Genomic DNA, 20937 nt, shown 5'->3' on the forward strand with positions numbered 1-20937 from the left:
GGGGGCAGGGCGGCGAGCCCCGGCCGGGGCTCCGCTCTCCCCCCAGCGGCCAGAGCGCAGGGGGCAGGGCGGCGAGAGGGCGGCGAGCCCCGACCGGGGCTCACCGCTCTCCCCCCGGCGGCCGGGGGAGGGCACCGGGGGGGAGGGCGGCCAGAGCGCCGGGGGGAGGGCGGCGAGCCCGGCCGTGGCCCCGCTCTCCCCGGCGGCCGGAGTGCCGCGCCGCCCCCCTCCAGGTGCCGCCCCAAGCACAAGCTTGGTGGGCTGGTGCCTGGAGCCAGCCCTGCTCCTGGTGTCTGATAACGCTTGTGCTCCTCAGTCCTCCAGCAGTACACCCTCTCACTCTCAGCTCCTTGCACCTCTTGCTCCCAGCTCCTCACACTCTCGCACTACAAACTGAAGTGAGCTCCTTTTAAAACCCAGGTGCCCTGATTAGCCTGTCTAAATTGATTCTAGCAGCTTCTTCTTAATTGGCTCCAGGTGTCCTGATTAGCCTGCCTGCCTTAACTGGTTCTAGCAGGTTCCTGATTACTCTAGTGCAGCCCCTTCTCTGGTCACTCAGGGAACAGAAAACTACTCATCCAGTGACCAGTATATTTGCCCTCTACCAGACTCCTGTACCCCACTGGTCTGGGTCTGTCACACAGGGTAGAGGTGTAATTTTATACATATTACTCATTACAGTAGTATATGCTATCATGGTTAAGCTCTGTCAGGTTCCCTCATGTGCTTTAACGTAGTACTGTTTCAAATAACATTTAGTGCGCTCCAGTAGGTTCTACACGGACCAATTAATGCGCAACATATTAGTTCACTTTAGAAATCAACCTCCAAAAATCTGCGTTACTGTTCCATATAGAGAAGCCCTTCGCTACAAGTAACCATTGCCAGTATTTATTGGATAAATGCTGATTTGTTTCTTTCTCTCTCCTTTTTTAAAAAAAATTCAGGGGTGTTTTGTCAGTATTTATGGGTTAAAACATAAAAATCAGAAGCCCTATCTATAACCCTCCTCGGGTCACAAGCTCTGTGTTCTATTTATGTCCACCTGCCTTCTAGTTAATCTGCAGTGGCTTTACCTTCAGTCTATAAAACAGCAGACATTAACCCTTAAATACCAAGCCTTAGAAATAACTAACCTACAGTGAGCAGCTAGACTACAGAAATGGTGGAATCCCATCACTTGGGACATTTAAAAACTAGACTCAAAATAGTCAAAAATATGCAATAAGAAGCATTAGTACACCAAATCAGGGATAGACTAAGGATGATCTACTACAGTCCTGGGGCATTAAAATTAGGTTTCATGTAAAATAACCATTTACTTTCTGTAGGTCAGCTGATCTGAAGGCTCACTTACCTCCGTACATTTATTATTGTATAATTTGATTGGATAAAGCTTAAGGCATATGAATTCAGTCGCCATTCACAATGTATGCACAGAATCATGACTTGGCTAGCAAACTGAATCCTCTTGCAATCTTTTTTCCATGGCAGAAAGCTTCATAAGCACATGACTCTTGCAGCAAAAGAGATTCAGTTTATTTGCCCTAAGAGAAAGTCTGTGAACAAGAGCTTGTCAGGGCTAAGAGAAAACTATGCAACAAGCAACGGAGGGGAAAACGCACCTGATTTCACACATGAACTTCTCTAGATGAAGGAAAAACCCATCTCTTTACTGGCGCTAACAGTAAGTGACTGGGATAGTAAACATTAGTGGAATGATTGTACTAAGCTAAAGGAGAATGTATGTCTTGTCCTTCCCTCAGAGAAAGTTTCCTATGTATTTATTTATTTCATTTCTTTAAACCAAGCGCCTTTGGCGAAGGCACTTTACTGCTATCCAGAAATGGTAAATTAAACAGTTACAGTGATGTATCTCATAGCTCCTTTCCTGCCACAACTGAAAAGAGGAACAACAAGATGGGTGCCACCAGAAACTATTATTTTAATTAGAATTTTCATCTCCCAGCACACTACATAGGCCTCCCTCCCTGCCAGGCAAGAATTACTTCTCCCCCACTCCGCTGAGTTCAGTTCCATTGATGGGAAGAGCTCTCATACTGATGCAATCACTCTCCTTTCAGATTTCATACTCTTGAATTCAATTGATTCCTTCTATTCTCTAGGATAAAGGGTTTACTACAAAGAAGGCTAGAGGACAGTGTCTGGACTTGTCCTCCAAGCTTATACTACACAAATGGAGAGTGCAGCTGTAGAATTTGTATGACAGCCACCCTCTAAGCCAACACAGCAGGGATTGACCCAGGAATCTCTGGAGCTAAATGCATGAATCCCTACTACTTGAGCCAGAGCATCAGGCTCTATAGGTGGTGGCTGTACACACATGGAAACTCACTTGTACAAGCAGGCCCATTGACTTCAACAGAAGTCCTCTCAGGAGCTAGCACTTACAGTGGGAGTGTGGATTACACAGACAGGCACGCACCGTGCAGTGGTGTTGCCCTTTTTCCTTCCCTTTTAGTTATGAGATATTTTTACTCTTAGAAATATGGCGAATAGACCAGATTACTGTCACTGGGAATGCTAGGCTGTTATCAAGAGGGATGAGCCAAACTGAGGTTGAGGTTCCTCTGAATAGAAGCTGATTTTAGAATTCCCATCATGGGACATTTTGACCAGCTCAGCATCCCTGAGCTGGGCTGGTTCTGCTGCCCTCTGGCTTTTCATCACTGTATACACACAGCCCTCCAAGTGTATTCTCTTCAGGGTCATCTCTGCCACTGCACTGGAACATCCGGATTGATCAATATTGTTATGGTCTCATGGGGAAATCCAGCTCAGAAAGCCTTGAAAGCAGGTATGCCATGAGAACATGGTGCCACACAATAGTTCACTGAAGGTCTTGGGGGAATGATCCTGTGGGTATGATAGTAGCTTGATTTCCATTTGAAATGTGTTCAGTAGACTTAGTGCCTATTGCATACATTATAGCACTAGCTACGTACCCTACAATGCTTGACAGATTATTTCTATGTGCTCTTTGAAGGGGACTGCACTATTGTTCTAAAGCCCCAGGGAAGTTTTTGAATTCCTGTTTATTTCATACAGGTTTTATTTTTTAAATCAGATGTGGCATTTGTTTACAGCTGTGATTGTCAAGCTTCATGTCCACTTTGGCTATAAACATCATAATGATGCCTATAAATAAAATAAATATGCTACATGCTGGCCCCTTCATGGGTCACGCTCTTCCTGATTTACTTAAACACTAGATTTTTTTTTTTTTACAGAATAGCCCAATTAAGCATGGCAGCTGGCTGACAATGAATTGCCCAGTGACGGTTTGCAGAGAAATTATATTAAACAAGACAACATAATAGAGAAGGCCAGAAGCAGCTAGCATGTGGGATTTGGTGTTTGTGTTTGCTCTTCTGAAGATCACTTGTGCCACATCTTGTCCTTATAATCTTTAGAGTCCCAGCCAAAATGATGCTGTGTGGTTTGGGTTAAAAGTCACCTGTGGAGCAGAAATCCAACACAGTCCCTATGCACCACCAAAAGCATTGGTGCACCAGCTGTGCCTGGACAGGCATGTAAAGCCATGATTATGGTTGGCTGAAAACGGACCAGGAAGACAACGGATCCACATTCACATTGCTACAGTGGTACAACACCCTGTGCGACTGATGCAGAGGGGTTGTTTTTCTATTCTATGAGCGAGTGGTTCCACAGCAGCCTCATTCTCTGACCTTGAGTGGTGGTGGAGAATAACACTCCCTCACCCTCCACCTACACAGAGGTAAATTGCTCGAGCTGTGTGTGGAAGGAGCAGATTTCCCCATCTGAGAGTGGGATCTGGCACTCAGAGGAATATATACAATCCACGATGACAGCACAGTGAAATACCACAAACTACATTCAGGCAACACACAAATTGCACAGTTAAGCATTCACTAATAAGGCTATGCCAGGGTGAAGATTTCAAAGGAGGCCTTTAACTTCCCTCATTGTGCAAATCCATTAAGGATTTAGTTGAATGGTCACATACTATACTATCTAGGAAATCATAACACTGCATGCTTGATTGCATGCATTCTGGGTACATTCCGATCAGAGTCATCTATTCTGCTTTGGATTCAATGTAATGTGGTCAGAAACCCAATGTTTTACAGAAGCTTTAAATATGGAATTGCTATTGTGGAACTGACAACACCTGGTCAGAAATTCCGTGTCATGAAAAGATGGATTTCATGTGACAAGTCCCTTTTTCTATTAGGACATTATGAAGTAGGCTTAACTCCAAGTAACATAAACTCAAGTCAGCTACAATCAATAGTCTTTGCTTTCAGAAATCAGTCAGTTGATATACTTTGTCAAGGTCATTCTGAGGATGTCATGGTCTTTAGGTTGTTGTGACTAATTCATTTTTGACACACTGAACATTGCAAACCTACTTCAGCAATGAGTGACCTAATTTATCGCTGGTGTAACTATACTGACTTAAATGGAGTTCCACCAGGTATGAATTTTGCCCTTTTGCCATCATCCCCACCTAGCAAAAGTTGTTGCTGGCTTCCCTTGTGCCTAATTCCAGACCCAGAGCCCCTTTATGAATGTGAAATGGCATTGCTTTCCTCATGTTGTCTGGAATCACCTTTTTAATCCTTTGTAATGACATCATCAACAATCATTAAATCATCATGAACAGACCAAAAACGATGAATCAGGAAGGAGACCCCTCTCAGCTGTGGGCCATCACTCTGGTATTATTGTTTTGAACACTGGTAGCCTGACAACTACACACATTGTTACATTAATGCCTATATGTTATGAGCTCACTAGGCAGATGCTCAGTAGGTGCAAATCGTCAGCACTCCATTGACATCAATAAACCTGCTCACTTAGGCTTCCATATTGTGTTTCAAGCGACTCAGCTTCTGGCAGATTTACCTTCAAAAATGCGTCTACCATAATTAGAGTCTTACCCAGCACATTTCTTAGGTTAAACTAGAGCAAATTGAAAATTTTCCAGTGGAACAGTTTTCTGCTGGAAAATGCTGATTCTAGAAAATAATAATTTGGAATAATGCGTTATTTATTTATTATTATTTAATAATATATTATATAATATAACAAAAATAATAATATCTACTTTGTCTAATTTTTTGACAAAAAATATCAAAATGCTTCTTTTCAGTAAGGTTGAAGGATTTAATTTTGAATAATAAAATAGAAGTGATCAAGTCAAAAAATCAAGTGCTTTGTCCTTATTGAAACAAGACATATCAATAAGGTCATTTCAATATTTCCAAAATAAAATTATTCAGCATTTTCATTTCACAGGAAATTGACTTTTTGTTTTGATTTCAAAATGCCAGAATTTTCCACAGAACTAAAGTTCTGCATTTTGACTAGCTCTAGATTAACCTGGTACCTCTGTAATCTCAACAGTAACTTTTATATTATGGGGAGGTGATTCGGTTAAAGATTTTTAAAACTGATTTGCAATGGCTTATGGTCACTATCGCATGCTATTTACCAGAAACATCCTGGTGAAACCTACACACAAACACAATAGCAAACACCTGTGTCAAGCTGGGTAAAATTCTGCAGTTCCAGTTACTGCTCTTAAAGCAACAGCAGTCAGGGTGAGATCCTGTGTATTAAAGCTGAACCCAGTCCACTGCTGGTAGCATCAGTCAGTATGATTGGTTGCTTTAATCAAACATCAAGTAAGAGCTTTCATTAACAGTTCCTGTTAGAATCCTAATAAGTGCAGTCAGGACCCAGGGTCAGAGCTGGGTCAAACCTGAAGCTGGGAGTAGCAGAAGAGCTGGTAGTCAGGTTCTAGGCCAGGGTGAATACCAAGGGTCAGTCCAAGTCAGGTTTCAGAATCCGGCTCAGAAGGCAGGGTCCAAATCAAGCCAAGATCAAAGCCAGGAGCTCGGGAGCAAAGAGCAGTCATGGCAGCAACAGAGGACCAACACCGTTACCTGGACACTTCCCAGAATGCCCCTTGGGTTTATACAGGTGGGGGAGCCAATCAGGAGCCATGAGACTGCTGCCTATCAGACCCCTTGAGGTGGACCTTCCCATGGTCTGTGACCACAGTGGGTAGTGGGCAGTGGAGTGCAAGCTGATTACAGCTGCTGCTGTAATCATAGACATCATAGACCTGCCAGCTACCTAGGAGCTCTGCTGCCCTGGATTCTAGACACTTGGGGCCTTACAGTTTCCTGTGCTTCTCTACCCTATTAGTGTGGCTTGGGTCCTGTAGCCATTTATAATTGTTCTGTAGTAACTCTCTGCATGACATGGTTACTCTGAATGCTGTGTTGGTCCCAGGATATTGAAGAGACAAGGTGTGAGAGGTGATATCCTTTATCAGACCAACTTCTGTTATTGAGAGAGACAAGCTTTCGAGCCACACAGAGCTCTTCTTCTGGACATTGTTGCAGCAGGTTGGAATGATTCATGTCACTTTCTAGCAGTGGCTATGATTCCTGTTTATGTCCTGACATTTCATAGAATCATAGAATCATAGAAGATTAGGGTTGGAAGAGATCTCAGGAGGTCATCTAGTCTAAACCCCTGCTCAAAGCAGGACCAACACCAATTAAATCATCCCAGCCAGGGCTTTGTCAAGCTGGGCCTTCAAAACCTCTAAGAATGGAGATTCCCCTAGGTAACCCATTCCAGTGCTTCACCACCCTCCTAGTGAAATAGTTTTTCCTAATATCCAACCTAGACCTCTCCCACTGCAACTTGAGACCATTGCTTCTTGTTCTGTCATCTACCACCACTGAGAACAGACTAGCTCCATTTTTCAACCAGCTCTCATGGATAGTGTCTCCTAGAGAGGGGATTTCAATGAAACTGCAAATATGCAGAGACTAAGAAAAAAATTGTCTGGCAAGAGGGTTTAAAATCTAATAAAGAAAAATTCCATATTGCAATATTAAACATCTAACATGGGGAATGTATCAAGGGATTATGCAGGGAAAGGGATAATGCTAAGGCTATGATGGAAATGCAGTTCTGCAGAAAAGGAACTGGGGATTACAGTGGATGAGAAGCTGGATATGAGTCAGCAGTGTGCCCTTGTGGCCAAGAAGGCCAACGGCATATTGGGCTGTATTAGTAGGAGCATTGCCAGCAGATCGAGGGAAGTGATTATTCCCCTCTATTTGGCACCGGTGAGGACACACCGGGAGTATTGCGTCCAGTTTTGGTTCCCCCACTACAGAAGGGATGTAGAAAAATTGGAGAGAGTCCAGAGGAGGGCAACGAAAATGATTAGGGGGCTGGGGCACATGGCTTACGAGGAGAGGCTGAGGAAACTGGTCTTATTTAGTCTGCAGAAGAGAAGAGTGAGGAGGGATTTGATACCAGCCTTGATAGAAGCTCTCCAGTTTGTTTTATTAAAGTTTTATTCCTTTCTCATTCACTGGTGTGTTATTTAATGAACCTCAAGATCGCTACAAGAGGTGTCGGGGCTCAGCTCTGGCAAGCCCGGGCACAAGTTAAGCACGGCACTCCTATCTCTATCTCTCTATCCCCACACATCTTTCTCCATCTAATCTTAGGTGGATCCCTCTCTGGAGCTTAGAGAGCAGAATTACTTGCTGCTTCCCAACTCTGTACGCAGGGGCTCTGGCACATAGAACCAACAGTGCCCCTCTTCTCCCCACACAATAGTGTCTTCAGGAGAGGCCAGGAAGCATCCTCAGCCCCTCTCGCACACCCCCACATCCCAGAAAGTGCATCAAGAGAAGGGAATGCTCCCTCTGACACTGCAGAGGCAGGGGCAGATAGCCCCGTGTAAAGCCCGACCCAGGAATCCTCCAGGGCTCCCCTGGCAAGCATACACTAGGGGCTTCCCTTCCTGTCCAAGGGAATTGGTCTTTCCTATCCCCTTGGCATGTAAGCTGTTCCTAGTGCACTGTTGCTAGGTAACCCCTGAGTGTTCTGCTGTGATGAAAGGGGCATGCCAGCCTCCTTAGCTTTTTATGAGGAGGGAAGGATTCAGGGCAAAGACCTTTCCTTTGTTTTTGTTACAAAATGACAGGATTTGGGTTTCCATAGCCCATATGTCAGTCATTCTGAGTGTATTACCTCACTGCCCCAAACAAGGCAGTGCATACATCTTCTATCCACCTAGGTTCTTAGCTGGACTTCATCACCAGCCTCTCTGAGCCTTCCCAATCATTAATGGGATTCACCCTTACAACACCCTGAGAAGTAGGGGAATAGTCTCCCCATAGTACAACTGAGAAACAGAGGCCCAGGGTAGATTAAATGACATGCCCAAGTCACGCAAGACAGTCTGTGGTAGAACTGGTCAGAAAATGCTTTTCTTTCCCATAGAAAATTTAGACTTTTCATCAAAGAACCGAAAACCATTTTTTTTTTCAGTCAGAAACGTCTGGCAACTGCAAATATTTGGGTTTTTTGACCCAAATGTTCAGTTTTTGGTTTTCTGAAAAACAACAAGAACTTTGGAGGAAAGCAGACTCTTTAAAAAAAGAGTTTGTGTAGTCAAAAACCCAATTTTCCACTGAAACTTTTTTCAGTGGAAAATTTTCAACCAGCCCTAGTTTGTAGCACAGCTGAGAACTGAAGCCAGGTCTCTTAAAACTTCACATGAGCCAGCTAAACCACCTTTCCTGGACTATTTTGAATTCTTAAACCAACTGACTTTTCTTTAAAGCTTATAAACTGCCCCAAAATTCCAACAAAGGGGATCTATTTACTCCTTTCTTCCGCCTTTCTCTTCTTTCATGTCTCTTGGCTCTTACATGGTCTTTTATGTTTCTTCCCAGTCCTTGGATTGTTTTAACATTCCACTTGCCAAAGAAATCAGGCTGCAACCCAGCTTTAGAAATGCAGATCTAACACACTCAGTTGGAATTGTGCTGGACTTGCACTGAAAGGCTGAGCTCCTGAATCTTTCCATGAACAAGCAGACAGCAACTGGGTATGACTGCCCGGCCTTCTGCTGAAAAAGGATGACGCTGCATCTCAAGGCTAACCGTCCTCATCAGTCTTTGCAACACCTTGGAGAAAATGTGAAACCTCACACTTTGTGTTTGCAGCTTTCAGGCTGAGCAAAGAATCAAGTTGTTAACACTGAAATAAGGTGTGTCCAGAGCAAGCTGACAGCCACTATAGGAATAGTTACAATAAGGCCAGTTCCAAAGCTACTGTAGAGGGAGTCCAAGAGGGCAGCACAGGACCATCACACTACTGGTGTCCATTCAATCTAGACCTTAAGTGGGGCATTAGCCTTGTGCAATACCTCTGCACAAGGTGAATTTTGCCCTCAGGGCCATGTAGCCCAATGATCTGTAAGCAGAACTTCCCACTTATATCAATGAATAGCGCTTCTTGAAAGGTACAATATGGTCCTAAGACACATAGGTCACGATCCACCCCATGGCTTTGTGCAGCAGTCACTGTGATGGGAGAGGAAATATTTCTCTTCTTGTATTTGGGACAGGCTGCTTCTCTGGCCCTGATATCCACAGGATAGGGTGACCATATTTCCCAAAGGGAAAACGGGACACTACGTGGGGCTATACCGAGACACCCGCCCCCACGCCGGGCTGGCCTGAGCCACTTGCCTGAGCCCCCCTCCCCACATGAGGCTGGCCCGAGTCACTGACCCAAGCCCCCCGCGTGAGGAGGCTGGGGTTGGTATCACTGCTCACCCGAGCCCTGCCTGCCCCCTTGTACGGGGCTGGCAACACCGCTCGCCCCTCTGCACATTCCTCCGCACTTCAAGTTGGCAAGAGCAAATGGGACAAATGCCCACTTTTGCCAAAAAAAAAGTCAGGATGGCCGGGACAGGGCTTAAAAAAGGGACTATCCCTGCCAAAACAGGATGTATGGTCACCCTACCACAGGGCCTGGGGATTTTGGAGGTGCCCCAACCGAGGGACTGGCCATCCAGCATCCCCAGCCTTCGCACCCAGAGCAGGACCACTCAGCTACATAAGGGGCTGGCCTCGCAGTCAACAAATATCAACCAGGCTCCTGAGGCTTGCTGTGGGGAAGGGGACAAGCCTGACAGGCTTTTGTGGTGCAGGAGCCTACATTTGAATGGGATTTGAGGATGTCTCTATGCCATGCAAACATCAAATGCAGGCTTGCAGGAGGCTCAATAGGAGTATTTTGTACAGCTTCTCTGGGCACTCTGGTCATCTGCAGAATAGGCACATGTCGAGATGCTGCTTTACAGTCTGGATTTTATATCCCATGCTGCTTTTTCAGGGGTCTTTTTTTAGGTTCATCAGCCTCGCAGAGATCATTGGAACTGCAGCTGCCTTTCTAACACCAGAAGCTAGCTTTCCCAAGAAGCAGTGGGATCTATTAGATCAAACAAGGGATTAGGAGTCAAGATATCTGTGGTCTAGGCCTCTCTCTGCCAGTAACTTGCTGGGGGGTCCAGGACAAATCAATCACTGTCTCTCTTCCACCCATTAAAATGGAGACACCTGGCCGGGGGACTGTGATGAGTAATTATTTCATGTTTATTAGCTGTTGTGAGGATTAAATAGTTATTTTCTGCCCTTGTGAGGATCAATGCTCTTGTGAATGCTCTAAGCATGTCCTGTACTTGTAAGTACTGAGCACAATATTCTGGATCCTTTCATGGTTCTAAAGCCAGATTTTAAAGGATGAACACAATAGGAACCCAGAAGGATTGCGAGAAAACGTCATCCACGGAAGCACATGAGTTGAATTTAAAGCCTGCCAAAAAGTTTTTGGGGCCCTGGAAATGGGTGTTATTAGCTCATTAGTGGGTTTATATGTAACCAATCTATTTAACCAGCTATGTATAGAATTCTACAGCTTATGACAAACAAGATGCATACACTTAGCCAATAGGATTGTATTTAGAAGTGATAATGTAATCTATAGAGCCTGGAAGAAAGCACCAAGGGGTTCCCATGGGGATGTTGGAACCTGTGCATAACCAGTTATGCCACATTTAATATAAGTGCATTACCGATTCCCTTAATTAGCAGATGACCTCAACAGATGAGGCAATCAGTCAGGAGGCTTGAGCTCTAATGGCAGAGATCATGATACAAGACTGGCGGATTGCAGCATAGAGAGTGATATTACGCCATGGCTGTTGGGGAGGTGAATAAGAGTATCCTCTTCACTGGACAGTTTGTGAAATTCTTGGTGCCTTCATTCATCCAGCCTGTCTCTGCTTAGATACAGAGCCACACATCTGACCACGAGATGCTTCCAGACTACCTTGCAGAGAGCACACCTGTGGTTTTCGAGTCTATTCAGCTAAGAGTCAGTGGAGTAACAGAGAGCTAGGTGTAGGTAATGGACATACCTGAACTAAAGAGATCAGCTACCAGCTTAGGCCACATGGGCAGTCTGCAGTGTGTTACAGTAACAGCAACTGCACCTTGGCAAGTATTCTGTGATCTGTAATTGTACATGCATCACATTTTGACACTCTCTTTGTGATGTCAGGTAGAACATACCTCTTCTTGCTCTCTGTTTTGCCTTAACTATACTAAGATGTGCAACGTGGAGTGATACTAGGATCCACTTCGATACAGACTGCCATTTTAATGCAGCCTATTCTAGGAAAAATATCTTTCTATCCCTTGCAAATGTCATCTGCACCATTGACTCGAGCCTGCACAGTGTGAGTTCTCTTAAGCAAGTGATACTGTGCACATGGGGTGAGTCCTAGCACCAAGGAAAGAACATTCTGGTCCCAAAACTTAGCCTCTATAAGTTCTATACCCTCTGTTGTCTCTTGTGCTAACAAAAATTCACCTTCCAACCACTCTAAGCTACAATCCTTGCTTTCTTTCCCTGCATCAGCAGGCCAGTGACAGGTTAGTGCAATGCCCTTAGCAAGGATATTACACTATGTGCCTGTATATAGTTTAAATGGCATATCTCGTGTGTCATTACTACAAGGAAAATGCCACAACCCATGTTCTCTGACTCACATCTGTGTCAGAGCATCAGCGAAGCATTTTGCATCACTCTAAGGAATCTGAGCGCATCGCTCGCTCTTCCTTTCCCACATAGGCACATGCTCCCCTGTGAAGGCCTGTCCTGTGTTTTCCTCCCTGAATGTGGTACCTTTTTGCAAAAGGATTAGGTTTGAGACATGCTCTACCTCTACCTCCTTCGCTTGCTTACGGACAGCCCCAATGTCTGCTGGCTTTTGCTTTTGAGTCATTAGTCCCACTTTATATTAAGGGTATATTTGTAAATAGTTTATAAAGGCTTCATAAATGAGCCACAGATGTTATAACCATGTTACAGACGTGAGTAATATGTGTTATAGATGGTTATAAGCACATAAGTAGAAGTTGTTACTGATGGTTAAAAGCGACCAGATTCTCTATATCTATCTACAATAATCCATTAGCCATCTATTGAAACATCTGAGATTGGTTTCTTAATGCTTTATAAACTATTTATAAATTCACCCTTAATATAAAGTGCGACCAATTAATTGACTTTTGAATGCTGCTTTTATTCTTAACTCCACTGTCTGCTGAACAGCTGTCTCACTCATCTTCTCATTACTCACTTATCCCAAATCAGATTTTTTTCTGCTATAACTTTTGAGTCTTCATTTATTTTATGTTTTAACATAAACTCTGCAATTGCCCTCCCCAGATTCCAGAATGTTCCCTTTCAAACTAAGTGTATTTGATGATTTCAAGGTAATTCATATTACATTGTTGAAGCGGTTTAAGCAAGAAACACACACTTCTGTCCACCACTAAGATTTACAGTCTGCTTGCACTTACTGATATGTTAAACTTTACTGTGTTTCTTTTGCTACTGTTCAGCTTCTCTCTTCTTGACTTCAATGACAGCTGAACACCTCTCAAAATCAAACCGATTAAATAGAAAATAAGAGAAAATATTGTAATGTCACTATATAAATCCATGATGCGCCCACACCTTGAATACTGTGTCCAGTTCTGGTAGCCCCATCTCAAAAAGGGTATAGTGGAACTGGAAAAGGTTCTGAGAAGGGCAAGTAAGATGATCAAGGGTATGGAACAGCTTCCATGCAAGGAGAAACTAAAAGATTAGGGCTAGCTTAGTAAAGATACGATTAAGGGGGATATGACAGGTCTCTAAAATCATGAATTATGTGGAAAAAATGAATAGAGAAGTGCTATTTACCTTTTTCCAGGGTAAAACCAGGGGTCACCAAATGAATTTAATAGGCAGCAGGTTAAATAAAAACACGAGGAAGTACTTTTCACACAATGCACAATTAATCTGTGGAACTCATTGCCATGGGGTGTTGTGGAGGCTAAAAGTATTTAAAAAAAAATTAGGTGAGTTCAAGGAGGATAGGTCCATCAATGGCTATTAGCCAAGATAGTCAGGGACGCAACCCTGTGCTCAGGGTGACACTAGACCTCTGACTGCTAGAAGCCGGGAAGGGAAAACAGAGATGGATCTCTTCAAAATTGCCCCGCTCTGTTCACTCCCCCTGAAGGTCTGGTACAGGCCACTGTTGGCGACTGGGTACTAGGCAAGATGGACCATTGGTCTGACCCAGTAAGGCAGCTCTTAGGTTCTAACTTAGGTTCTAATATAGATTTGGGGTAACATTTTCAAAAGCACCAAAGTGATTTAGGAGCCTAAGTTTCATTTTCAAAAGTGGCTTAGGCACTAAGGACTTATTTACACCTGTATAAGGGTATGTCTTCACTACCGCCGATCCGGCGGGTAGCAATCGGTCTATCGGGGATCGACTTACCGCGTCTCGTGAGGACGCGGTAAAATCGATCCCTGATCGCTCTGCCGTTGACTCCGGAAATCCACCTCGGCAAGAGGCGGCAGCGGAGTCGGCGGCAGCGCGGCAGCGGTCGACTTTCCCCCGTCCTCACCGCCAGGTAAGCCGACCTAAAATACGCAACTTCAGCTACGGTATTCACGTAGCTGAAGTTGCGTATCTTAGGTCGGAACCCCGCTGTAGTGTAGACCTAGCCTAAGACAGAGTGTGAATTTAAAGCACTACAGGTATATAACTCCCTGTGTGGACACTCTTATTCTGTTATAAGAGGGCCTTTTTCTGGTTTAGCTTATGTGACTTTGGCAGCAGTATACGGTAAGCTTCAAAAATCTGCTCTTATTCTGGAGCAAGAGTGTCCACATGGGGGAGTTATACTGGTATAAAGAAAGTGGTTTGAACATACTGGTAGAATTGATTTAATTGGAGTTAGGTAGCCAAGTATTTTTCACAATCCCACGAGGTGTCCGTCTGAGCACCTAAATACCTTTACAAATGTGGACCTTAAGCCATTTTGAAAATTTACCCATAGCCATTTAGGACTTAAATCTCAATGGCTCAATGAGACTTAGATTTCTAAGTCACTTAGGCACACTTGAAAATTTTGCTCTAAGATGTCTAACTTGAAAATTTGGATCAAAGTTACTACAAATGGCACATTTATTTCCTTAAATATAATGCAAGGTTAATAGAAAACATGCTATGTTAGGTTAACAAAGGACTGCTGTATTTGCTCAGCTATTATTCTATGTTCAAATTTTAAAATAAATTCACTTCAACGGTGGTTACTCACCTTTCATATTTGCTTTCTGCAAATATGTTAGCACATGGCTTCACTGGCAGAAATGTTGCTAAAACTGTGGATTTTAAGTGACTATTACAGAATATTCAATGAATGGTAATTTCATATTTGTGATCATGAGCATTCCCATGGGAAATCTGATCCTAAGAGTCATGCTCGGCCTGTTGGAGAACACAAACATGCCAAGTGACATAAGTCAAATTAGCTTGAATTTCAGTTTGCAAATGCCTTGTGTTTGATACAGTACTTTAAATGAACAGTTCATGAGCAATGCAAGGGCCAAAATAAACTCACATAAAACTACTAATGAATAATGTTATATGAACAAATGCTGAGGAAAGAGGCTACATCTGAGGTCTGTCAGGTCAGCTAGCTCTTATCAGAATACTCCCATCTGAGATCTGAAACCATGAATCCCAATATGCACAGCAAGAATGAACTTGCCACACCAACCACACACATGGCTGGATTTTGCTCTGATTTCCTCCGGTGACAGACAATGTGAATTAAAGAAGGCACAGTTATTTAATGAAAGCAGATATGCAAACACGGTATCTTTGAGGACTCCACTGTGATTTGAACCAACAAACACATTCAGGCAAAACAAGAATTAAAAGCCTAGAGTAACAAGCCAACTGGTTGGCTTCTGAGCTGTATCCCTTTGATCATTGAAATGGTCAACTGATAGAACAATTATTTCCTAACATTTAAGGCAAAAGAGATTTTGCTGCCTGGGAATGCTTCTCCAGCATTTGAAAGTAGGAGTGTCAGCACCTAAACCAAGTCAAGCGCAAACACTATTCTTGTGCAATCTTCTGGTGAGAAGTTCTCATGAGATCATTCTTCTGACAACTAGGCAGGAGGAATCAGGTCCTCTCCCATCATCTACGGAAGTGGTTCTCAAACTTTTTTTTTCGTGGACCACTTGAAAATTGCTGAGGGTCTTGACGGACCACTTATGAGCTCTCAGAAGGAGAGGTGAGGAACTGATCTACTTCGCGTGTGCATCTCCATTTAAACAGATAAGTTTTGCCATTCCCTAGCCATGGGAAGAGGCTGCAACCCTGGGTAAACACAAGAATATGACACTGCTCTTGAAAATATACAGCTGCATTCTGCCTGGCCCTGATGTGGGTGCACAGTGTGTGAGGGGCACATGGGCTCTTCCTTGCGCTGCCAGGCAGAGCTCCAGTCTCTGAATTCACAGAAGGACAAAGACTGCTCTGTTCAGAGTATCCCAGGGGCACATGGCAACAAGAGGGACAGGCAGGGTAAAGGCCGGGCCATGACTCCACCCCTTTGTGCACCAGCCAACTGCATGGGGGTGGGGGAGGAAGGTGTACCTTATAAAGAGGGTGTAGCAGCATGCACTCAGCTTCAGTGCACCAGGCAACTCCTTGATGAGCATCCTCTAATCCCTGCCTTGGGCTCAATGCTGGGCCGGAATAGGCGTAACGGGGTCTCTCATGGCTCAGAGCAGGGTGCAAAAGCATTGCTCAGCAAGCAAAACAGCAACCCCTAGATCAGAGATGGTCAATGCAGAAGCTCAGCCCAAATTTCTGGGCTGCCACCAGATGCTCACATGATCCCCAAAAGCCTTTAAATAGGCCCTAAAATTGCAGCAATGCTCATAATAATAATATGATGAGAGTAGACAGCACTGAAAATCCAAGTCTGAGCATTGCACTGTACAACCTGCCATACTTATTTAAATAATCGTCTTCCAGATTGTAACCTCTCCTGGGCAGAGCTTACCTTGGTATGCATCTTTTACACACGACAATAAATAACAGCAACCAAATCATCTTGCTAATTATTAAGGAGGAAACAGAGCCTGAACCTAGCGCAGATCAAGGCTTCTGCAGGCATATCCTCCATCACTCATGACCACAACCCTCCTCAGCCCAAGCAAAGAGGAAAAATCAGCTTCCCAATAGGCAGAGCCCCTCTCAATTCCTTCTGTGGAAGGTGCTTTCTCTCTGAGCATGCTCCAACTTCCACTTCCCTAAGGGGAGAACTGCAGTCCTGCTATTGGCCCCATCACATCATCACTTCCACAATGCAGCCAAATGGGATTTTTCTTGCATAGCCTTGTCATCAGAGACTTCTGGCTCTTCGGCCCAGGTGGGTGAGTCTGACCTACATGCTGTTGAGTTTTCCTGGCAGACAGCCCACAGGAAGAGACTACCAGTGCTTCAGTAGTAGAGATTATTGCTTCATACAATTGCGACTGGTGACTAGGTTAATGGGATGCTCATTTTAAAAAATTATTTGCCATGATGGCAGGTCATCCTTTCTGCAATTTTTGAAACCTGTGTGGAAATACAGCAATAATGATGCTTGTAGGATAGCTCTGCCTCCTCCCTGGGGTCTGAACCTGCACTGAATAACTACATGGAATTTCAATCTTTTCCTCGTCCCTTGTAGAAACGCAAAGCCCCACTTCTGCCCCAGGAGAGGTAACCTTTCACAAAACAAAATCTCTTTCAAATCCAGGACTCAGCACAGATGCATCATTCCCAAGTGCTCCGTAAAATGGAACAATATCCCTTTTGAAATAACCCCCTGATTTGTGCCTTGTCAGCTTAAAACAAAAAATAACCGTTCCAGGTTAGAAATGGTTCAAGGAAATGGAAAACATAATGATACTAGACAATGTACTGGAGTCTGAGGGACGCAGCTGGCAGCTGATACATAGAGCACTTAGCGAATGTTCAGATCACTGGGTAGCTGGACTGACTGCACAGTCACTACACGCAGAGGGTCCTTCATGCTGTAGAACCAACTGCTTGTTAAAAACTTTCAATTACTAAGTGGATTTTCCCTTTTCTCTCTCTCAACCACAGTCCTTCAGCCAAATGTCCCCAGACCTGTAATTCTTCTCCACTCCACTCCATCATTCTTATAAATTTACCGTTTCTTTCTTCCAACACATGTTCCTGGCTCGTCCTGTACAAAGCAATGTAATTTATTGCAGTGTCAGTGTGACTGGCCAGAAGGTATTGGCTCTGAATTCAAGAGAACAAGTGCTCAGCACACAACTGGCATCAACTTTCCACTGCAAAGACAGATGAAAGGAAATTTTTGCTGAGATCACCCAATGGCGTGTATATTTTCTGTAAGTAAGAGTGTGTGTGCATGTGCAATATACACACTTAGGCAATGTGCATGCTTTTTAGGCTACGAAAACAATGCTGTTTGTATCTTTTTACCATAATGCTGTGTAAGGCCAATATTTCCTCAAAGGTTTGGGTTTATGGTACTTTTCCATGGAGCCAGTCCTCTATTATGTTGATTATTATTTATTTATTTGTATTGCAGTAGCCCCTAGGACCCCCAGCCATGGACCAGGACCCATTGTGCAGGGTGCTGCGCAAACACAGAATACAAAGATGGTCCCTTCCCCAAGAAGTTGACCCTCTAAGTATAAGGCTCTATACAATCTAACCTTACCTATCAACATACATTTCCATGTGGAGGAGGTGATTATGAGGTGATTATGACACTGGGCAGGGACCTCAAGACATCTAGGTTCAAGTCCTAGCTCTGCCACAGTGTGACCTTGCACAAGCCAGATTATGTCCCAGTCTTCTGAAGACATAAAGGGGCATTAGTGGGGGTAAGAGATCTACCGCTCCCCAGACTGCTGCTGCAGGTGATGGTGGTGGCCATATGTTTCATTCCTTCTTTCCCCCATGGGCAAAAGGTGGGTGTAGAGCCCTACCAACCCTCCGGTCATCACAGTGGTCAGGGCCAAGAGCAGAATTCTGCCGCCCTGGAGCAACCAGTGAGGAATGGCAACTCTCAGAGATGATTTGGAAGAGGTATCCATGCATGTGTAATACTTGTACTATGATGCTTTAGACAGTTTCATCAAGGCACTTGTAGTAGGAAGAGAGCCTGAGACATGAGGCCTGGGCTAAAATAGCAGTCAAAGCTTTACTAATATAAAGCAAAGACAGGCTGTGATCAAGAGGCAGGACCTGCTCACAAAATCTGGCAAGAACAAGAATGATTTTGCAGAAATACACATCCCTAAGAAGTGCAAGGCACAGAGTACTCATGCAAACACATCCTGATATCAAGTGGTAGCAGAACATCCCAATATCAAGGATGGTACAAAAATATTCCCCAAGGATAACATGAACACACTGACCCCTCCTAAAAGATACGGTCAGGATAACAGTATGTAATAGAGATGTTCTGATTGAACCAACATGTACAAGGTAATGGGTGATAACTAGCCACATCAGGGGGCAGTAACTAACTATGTCATAGGGCAGTACATAACTTATTTGTATCGGAGTATAAAAATGTATCTCAGAGGGAGTGTCTCTGTCTAGCCTACGGAGGAACGAAAAGTCCCGCCATTCACTAAGCTGGTTCATTGTTACGGGAATACATGTATTAGTGGTCCAATAGAATCTGCGGGATACTAGTACTATGCTTTGTCGACAATAAACCTGTCTGGGTGCCTTCGTACCTTAACGGATCTTGTGGTCATTGGGCAGTTCACTCGAGGTTTGCCGTGCCAGCTGCCTGCACAGGCTGGCACACACAGACAAACATCTAACCACAGCGCTAAGGCTGGCAATCATTAAATAAAGATCACACTGGATGTCTGCATTCTACTCCTGTTTTCAGTCCTTAATAATGCCAAAATTTTCTAGGCCTGGTTTCTGCCTGAGAGGCAGTGATTTCAGAAAGTTTGAACAAAAATATCTCTGGTGTTTGGGAGCACAAAGGACAGTAACAACAAATACACTAGCAGATGGGTGCTACTTAACTGCAGCCTGCTAACACGGCACACTAGGCACTAAGTGTTGTTTAAAAAGGTATTAGTTTCCTCTGATTCAAACACTGAATATTTTCCCAGTGTAGGCGAGACCCAGGTGGGAGTGGTGAAAGTGGCTCAGAAAAAGGCAAAGGCAATCTCGTAAAGTGTGTAATTGAATAAAATGAGAACGTGTTGGAGCCCTACATCATTCAATAGAAAAGTGGATGATACTGTATCATTGGAGAAATAGTATGAGATCCTGTGATTAGCCTGTATGGGAATGCATAGGCACAAGGGCGCAGTTAAGGGTGTGTGTTCAACAATAACTGCCATTTCCTGACTTTTGCAATCCTGGTGTTCTTTTAATGAAGGGGGGGCGGAGAAAAAAGTCAAACTGCTAGTAAGGGAGGGATAGCTAAGGCCAGGGATAGCTAAGGCTGGCTGTTACAGGGGTGTGCTGTATCTGTATATATGTGAAGAGTTAATTAACAGAGAAGCTGCCACTAGATGGCACTCGGGAATATGTACCATTGTTCCTGGGTGTTGAAGGCCCAATAAAACTTCTTGTTGCGCACTTGAAGAGGCTTCCTCTGGACGCTCTTTGCATCAGCTCTTAACAGTGGACAGTGAACAGTGGTTTCAATGAGTCACACTAGCAGAGTAGTTAGGGTCCCATGTTCTGTGCTATTTGTTTCAGTGGCCCTAAGTAGCTGTGGCGTGGCTACATTGCCTGCTGGGAACTTACAGTGCAAAATGGGTGTCTGAAGTCTGCTCCATTTTATGCCAATTGAGTGTAGGCTTCTGGGTCCTGGTTAGCTTTCTGCAGCATCTCTGGGTTTGGGCAAGTGAGGGCACTTCATGGGTTATGGAGCGTGTGGGTCTATGGGAGTTACATCTGGTGCTAGCTCCTGGCAGTGGAGATAGGTTTTCTGAGTACTCCTGGCTATTGTCCATCTCACCAGTGCTCCTGAACTCCATGGGCACAGAGGCACATTTTACAGGAGCAGAACACTGGAAAATATCTCGTTTCTTCCAGTCAGGTGGCTGCACACAAAGTGTGGGACAGAAAAGCAGGAGACAGAGCTTGGGTTCCTGCCATGATGTCTTCCTCATCCTTCCTTCTTGGTAAATGGGGAGCGGTAAAGTGAGTTCAGTTCATTCACTGATGTTTCAGATATCCTATGGTGGAGCCTACAGGTGATAAATGCTGCTGAGGAGAGCGCCAGGGCCCTGTTTTCTCCTGTGTGAGGCACACACAGAAAGAGAAGGAGGGACCATTTCACCATGATGGTGGCTAATCCAGGTCTCCCTTATGCGAGGATTATCCTGGGGCAGTAACGGGGGTTTGCATGAGGGTAAGACCTTCCTGAATGTAGCAGCATTAGCATGTTTCCTATGGTGTCCTACTTACCCTGAATGTTAAGCTTAAACAAAATCAACTGGGAAGAAGCTTTCGAGGCATTAATTTATGGAGTTTGGTAGTAGAAGCCTCATCACTCAAGACCTTTAAAACTAGGCTGGAGAAATCACTGAAGCATACCATGTAAGGAGCAATCCTGCACTATCCCCTGAGCTACAAACCAGGTG

This window comes from Terrapene carolina, unplaced genomic scaffold, assembly GCF_002925995.2.
Source record: "Terrapene carolina triunguis isolate 2854851 unplaced genomic scaffold, T_m_triunguis-2.0 Scaffold212, whole genome shotgun sequence".
NCBI lineage: Eukaryota > Metazoa > Chordata > Testudines > Emydidae > Terrapene > Terrapene triunguis.